This window comes from Dermacentor silvarum, chromosome 3, assembly GCF_013339745.2.
Source record: "Dermacentor silvarum isolate Dsil-2018 chromosome 3, BIME_Dsil_1.4, whole genome shotgun sequence".
NCBI lineage: Eukaryota > Metazoa > Arthropoda > Arachnida > Ixodida > Ixodidae > Dermacentor > Dermacentor silvarum.
The window spans coordinates 189,948,902-189,955,055 of NC_051156.1; positions in this window are offsets into that span (position 1 = coordinate 189,948,902).

The following is a 6,154-nucleotide window of genomic DNA, read 5'->3' on the forward strand; positions in this document are numbered from 1 at the left end:
AACTTGGAATTAATCCATCCATTTCTCGGACAATGCCCCATAGTAGGTAGGAACCACATGCAGCAACAACAATAATACCTCCTCTTCCCTGATTCTTGGCCTATCCCCCTTAGTGGGTGCGAACCACGACAGAGGTTCATCATCATCATCAACAACAGCTGTGCTCTTCCTTTACTGAGTCCGATAACTATAATCTGTTACGACCTATTCCATCCTCTACTCCGTGCTCATTTACAGTGTGTTCGGTGAATATGGGTGCCTGGCCGCAAGGGCTTGCTTTTGAATGCGACTATGGACAAACCGGCCACGTCGTCCCCTTTGCAATTCTGGGCTGCCGGTGCTACCACTGCCAACGCCGCATGACTACAATATAGATTCCGGAAGCGCTCGCAGTTAAGCGAGCGTTGTTCGACCTTTTGGGCGTTTACTGCTGCGCCTGATCATTGGAACCTCTTACATCAATGACGCAATTAATGGTTGAATGCACGAACGCACGAATGCTATTCCTCACCAAATTACGTGTCTGCGTTCCCTCACACAAAATTTACCTACATAGATGAGGTTCCTCCATGTGCATTTTCTATAATCATGAATATATAGACAATTGGTCAATTTTTTTAGAGCAAAGATTTCTTTGCTTTGTTCCGGGGGTTTGGCGTTCACCGCCGCGTCCTCGCGGAATATGTTTGTGAATATAAATAGACTACTTTGTCCACTGTGTATGTTCCCGAACAGACAACTTCGGCACCGGAGTTGTGCTGCTAGGTACGCTCTCATTGTTGACGAATTCACCAGAACGTATGTGCCACTGTGGCACAAGAAATATGAAGCCCCAAATGCATTTAGACATGTATCATGCATCTCTTTTCATGCACCTCTCATCAACATTATTTCTTCGACAGGCATCATACGTCACTTTCGTCCCCGTGTCGCTGACAGCTAACCGCTACAGGCGGCGGTGTTGTGCTCATGTCATCCGCTACAGCGGCTACCTCGCCAACTGAAACAATCTTTGCGTCACTTAGAGTCTCAACATTGTGTTGGATCTGCGTGTTTTGTTTTCTCATACTAGTCGCTTCACCATATCGAGAAAATTTTTCCTTAGCAAATCTGACCTGGAACTGACCATTTCCGCTCTCCTTTCGTTCGAAGCTTCGCTTCTCCAGTATAGCCACAGGGATGTTTGCGCCGCCGTCCAACATTTCGCTTTTGATTCTACGTGACTGCCTTGTTAAATTTGTTTGTTTCATTATTATTTCTTTGTTTTGCCCCTCCGGGGAACCAAGCAGCCAACGCCTCAGCCCGAGATCCGGTACACCGGGCTACCCCGCAGGGACATCGTCCCCCCTGGTAACATCGGAGAAACAATAACGCGCAAGTATACAGGGACAATCTAGAACGCTACAAGAAGGAACGGAAATACTACCCACGACCACACAGAAGAGCAGCAAGGGAAAAAGCAGGTAATATGCAAAAGACTAGAGGCAGGAACATACCTGCACGAAGATATATTAAACGCAATGTACACGTGGACATATAAAAGAGACTGCAAATACTGTGCAGAGACATCCAACACCCTCCACCACATGGTATGGCTATGCACAAAGAACCCAAGGACACCAGAAGTACAGCAACCCCTGGAAGATGAGTGGGAGGCTCTGCTGATGTTCCAGCACCCTAAGGGCCAGCTTCGGTCCAGGCTGTCGACCAGGATCTATGGTTTCTTGCCACAAGGAGGCCAACCACCTAGGGCTACGCGTGCCTGATTGTCGCAATAAAATTTTCTTCCATCCACCTCCGTACTTTGAAATTCATGCTAAGTGATTGTATTTACTGCATCGGTAACATTCAATTTATCCTTTCTCGACCATTTCCAAGAGAAATTAAATTGCTTGACTCAACTGCGTTATTCATGCGAGTCGTGAGGTGAGGTAACCAACAAAAAAACCACAGTGCATCCTACCATCGGCTGAGCATGCGCTGCACTCTACTATTCTCTTTCGTCTATATAAACTTTTCCATGTTCGCACACTACAGCACAGGCCACGGAGTCATCCTTTCTTTATAGAAATTATTCATTTATACTTTTTCTCTTTGATTTTTACCCGGTCCCTTCCCCTGACGCACGACACGAACATGGACGGAGCTGGCAGTAGTAAGATTACGAGAAAAAAAAAAGGGGGGGGGGGGAGAAATTAGTAGTAGTAGTAGTAGTAGTAGTAGTAGTAGTAGTAGTAGTAGTAGAGTAGTAGTAGTAGTAGTAGTAGTAGTAGTAGTAGTAGTAGTAGTAGTATAGTAGTAGTAGTAGTAGTAGTAGTAGTAGTAGCAGTAGCAGTAGCAGTAGCAGCAGTAGCAGTAGTAGTAGTAGTAGTAGTAGTAGTAGTAGTAGTAGTAGTAGTAGTAGTAGTAGTAGTAGTAGTAGCTGTAATAGCGATAAAGATAGAACTTGTTCTTAAAGAGTGGTGCTTATCGTTGTCTTCTAACATCCCTGCCAGATTACAATGCCGAGGATACTATTGCTGCAAACATCACTGTACGTCAGCCCAAGCGTTGAAAACGACGTCAGGTGATCCCCAAAACACAATGCGTCAACAGAATTGCGCAGGCATGGCCGGCATGCAAGGCTAATTTTACGATACCACACGCCCACGTAGCTCTGGTATATATGAGAAATATCAAATTCCCAATCGCTGAATTGAAATTAGAAAAAAAAAATGTCATGCAGTTCAATCCGGCTGCGGCCTCCCGTCAGTTGGCAGAAAAACGTCCATCACAGTCAAGCTACGAACTCTGTTTTATTACCAAGCAGAGTAATTTTAATACAAGTCCAAGGTCCACTTAGTTATCTTCTCATGCAGCACTCCCGGCTTTCATGCACCGCGCTGACGATAGCTCGCTCCTATCGACGGCTGGCAGCGTCGAAGTAGACGCACACTCCGGCCTTGGTCCAAAGACTGCTAGGACGGCCGGTGTTGCAGAACATGCCGATGCCGCACTCTTTGTCATTCACCAGGCACGTCTCACCCGGGCCCTGCAGGAGCACAATCGTTCGGCAAACACTTTTGGCAACCTCTACATCTATTACGGTATTACATCTATTGTTGTAAAAGCGTATAGCAGTACAACCGCCACTTGTTATTGCGACAACCGTATCTGAATAATAAAGATAAAGCCCTCAAGACCAAATTATGTTTTACTCGCTCACATTAAAAGCAGCGGTGGTCATCAAAATTTGCACAGATATCATCAATACGTCTCGATACGCGTTAAATAACTACTGAACGTCTTGTAATCCGATTAGCATTGTTGGGATACTTCATGCCATTTCCGGGATGTTAGTTTTTATGTCTCTAACCGTTTCCTCCCCAACTTGGGTCACATGGGACAATGGGCGGAGAAGCGGGCTGCTTTGCTGAGGGAGCCGTGTTAAAAAGCCAACCGTTGGACCAACTTGGGTCATTCAGTATGTGACACTGGGTACAGGTCACTCACTTATCGATGAACGTGCTTCATGCCAACTTGGTTCACTGGTTATGTGCTGTTCTTGCGTGAGAGAAAAGAAAATTGCAACAGAACCCATCTCACGATGACCGTCGATGGTATTGAGTTAGCATTGAATCAATATAGCAACACAGTGTATTGCCACCGTCGAAACTAGCTATGTATAAGGCATGTACTGCAGCAGGAGTCCACTTTAGCGCTTCTCTAAGAATACTCGGCGCCATCTATCCCCGCCGCGGCGAAGCTTGAGCGTGGCCTCCGAAATGCATGGCGCGCCGTGGCATGGGAACGCGTAACGAGGCAACGGGGCTCCTCTCCCGCGCTTCTCTCTGGGCACACTGCGCCATCTAGTGGCACTGCCGCGAAGTCCACGCGCTGGCCTCCGAGACGAGAAGAGTGGCGTGCTGGTGCCCGTGAACGATGACAATTGTTCCATCGCTTGCCGCGCACCCAGTGGCACATTTTTAGTGACACCAATGAAGTTGACAAGATGTTCGTTGAAGAGCGGCACTCACTTGCTGGAACACACCCAGTGACCCAAGTCTGCATCAAAGAGGTTCGTTGAAGACCAGCACAAACCGAGTGGCGCATACCCAGTGCTCCAACACAGCGTCATATCGTTTCTTCGAACAGCGGTACCTACCCGGTCCCGCATCTTACCATGCCGGCGTGAAAGAGGGTCGCTGAAGAGCGGCACGTCGGTACACATTCGCACATACTCAGCGACCCAAGCTGGTCCGACGGTTGGTTTCGAACCCTGTTACTTCGGCGCAGCAGCCCGATGCGCTACAAGTTCCACCACGGGCTGCACTGTGAATCAGGTAGGTGGGAAAACGGCTAGGTGCAAACATACAAACGAACATATAATAGATAGATAGATAGATAGATAGATAGATAGGTAGATAGATAGATAGATAGATAGATAGATAGATAGATAGATAGATAGATAGATAGCAACGAAAAGTGCGTGAAGTACCCTTAATAATGGGAACGCATTAAAAAGTATTACGAGACTGATGTAGCACTGGATACTTCGCAAGGTCTATCGCTCAGTCCACTAGTCCCCAAGAAGCGCAGCAACGCGTTCAACGCCTTCTGCGATGAGGACGGCCTGCACCATGTGCCCAAGAATTCTCGCTTCCGACAAAGGCAGTTTGTCCGTTCTGTCTAATGTAGTTGAGAGTTATTTTCATACAGGCGCACTGAAGGGAGGCAATTCACAAAGGTAAAGGAGACGCGCAACGGCCTCCTCGCCGCCGCTGTTGTCACATGTAGGGTTGTTGACCATTCCGGTGTGAAATGAACAGGCGTTTGTGATGACCACGCCAAGCCGCAAGCGGCGCAAGAACGTTTCTTCAGCTCGCGACATGCCTTGCAGTCTACAGACGGAGCAGTAGAGGCGGATCAAAACTACGAAGACGAGTGTTTGTGAATTTTGTCGTGTACCATTGTGTCAGTGCTAACGAACGAAGTCTAGCAGCTACAGTCTAACAGCTACGAAGTGGACAGTGGTATCGCTATACAATGAATACTACCATTGGCTGACCAGCGGCTTCTTCGGTAGTTACCGAGACATCATTCGCCTTAAGACTGCCCTATTTGCCATTACATAAGTGTTAATGCACTGTTGAGCGTCTCTACAACGAACGCTTCTACAACGAAATGACCTATATAACGAAGAAATAGTTCTATCCCGGCTCGGTTGTGATATGCGCGGTGAGCGACCTTTACAACGAAGTGACCTGCATAACGAATTATTTCGGAGGCCTCAAGCACTTCGTTATAAAGGTGTTCGACAGTAGTCGTCTAGCTTGATTGAGTATTCATCATTGAAGAGGTTCGTATAGTCACCGGTGGCAACCGCTTCTTGGCGCTCGCGGCGGCACTCACCTTCGCGCAGACGAAGCAGCAGCCGTCTTTTCCCAGGCCATACTTACACCTAGAGGCGCTGATCTGGGCGCAGATCACCTGATCGCACATCTTGGCGTCGCCACGGCACCTGTGTATACCGTTAGGCATAATTAAGTCACGATGTGACCAGCAGTGCGGGGACACGGGGTTATAGCCTCAGCCTGAAACCAACGTCTACGACGGGTCGACTTGATAGGACTTCTTCTTGGGCAAGTTGGTGGGTCTGCTAAATATTGCTTTTGTGCGCAAAAGGGCACATATACGAAGGACACGAACTACCAAATGATTGACGTCATGGCGGCCATACTTTGCAGCAAATTATTGTTTAAGGATTGTATAAATTGGAATCGCAATATATTTTCATGTTATGTGTTTGAGTAGCTCATCAGTTCTGTACTAAATAGACGGCTGCCCAGCGACGCTCAGAAGCAGTTGTGCTTAGACAGTAAAAGAAAATATAAAGTCAATGTGGACTGTTAAAATACAATTACACAGACCACGCAGCGCTTGTTTCGGGCTAAGAAAAGACGTAGTTTCAGAGAAAGTCATGTATGAAGGGTCCACATATCTCTTGCGCAATTCAAATCACCGCCTCCTAGCGGGGGGTGGAGACGTTGCATACCCAATCACCGTACTTTACTCCCGTCGATGAGTGAAACTTCGCCCGACAGTCGGCGCTATGGTTTTGCAAAAAAACAAAAACAAAACAAAACAAAACAAAACAAACGTAAACGCATGGCCA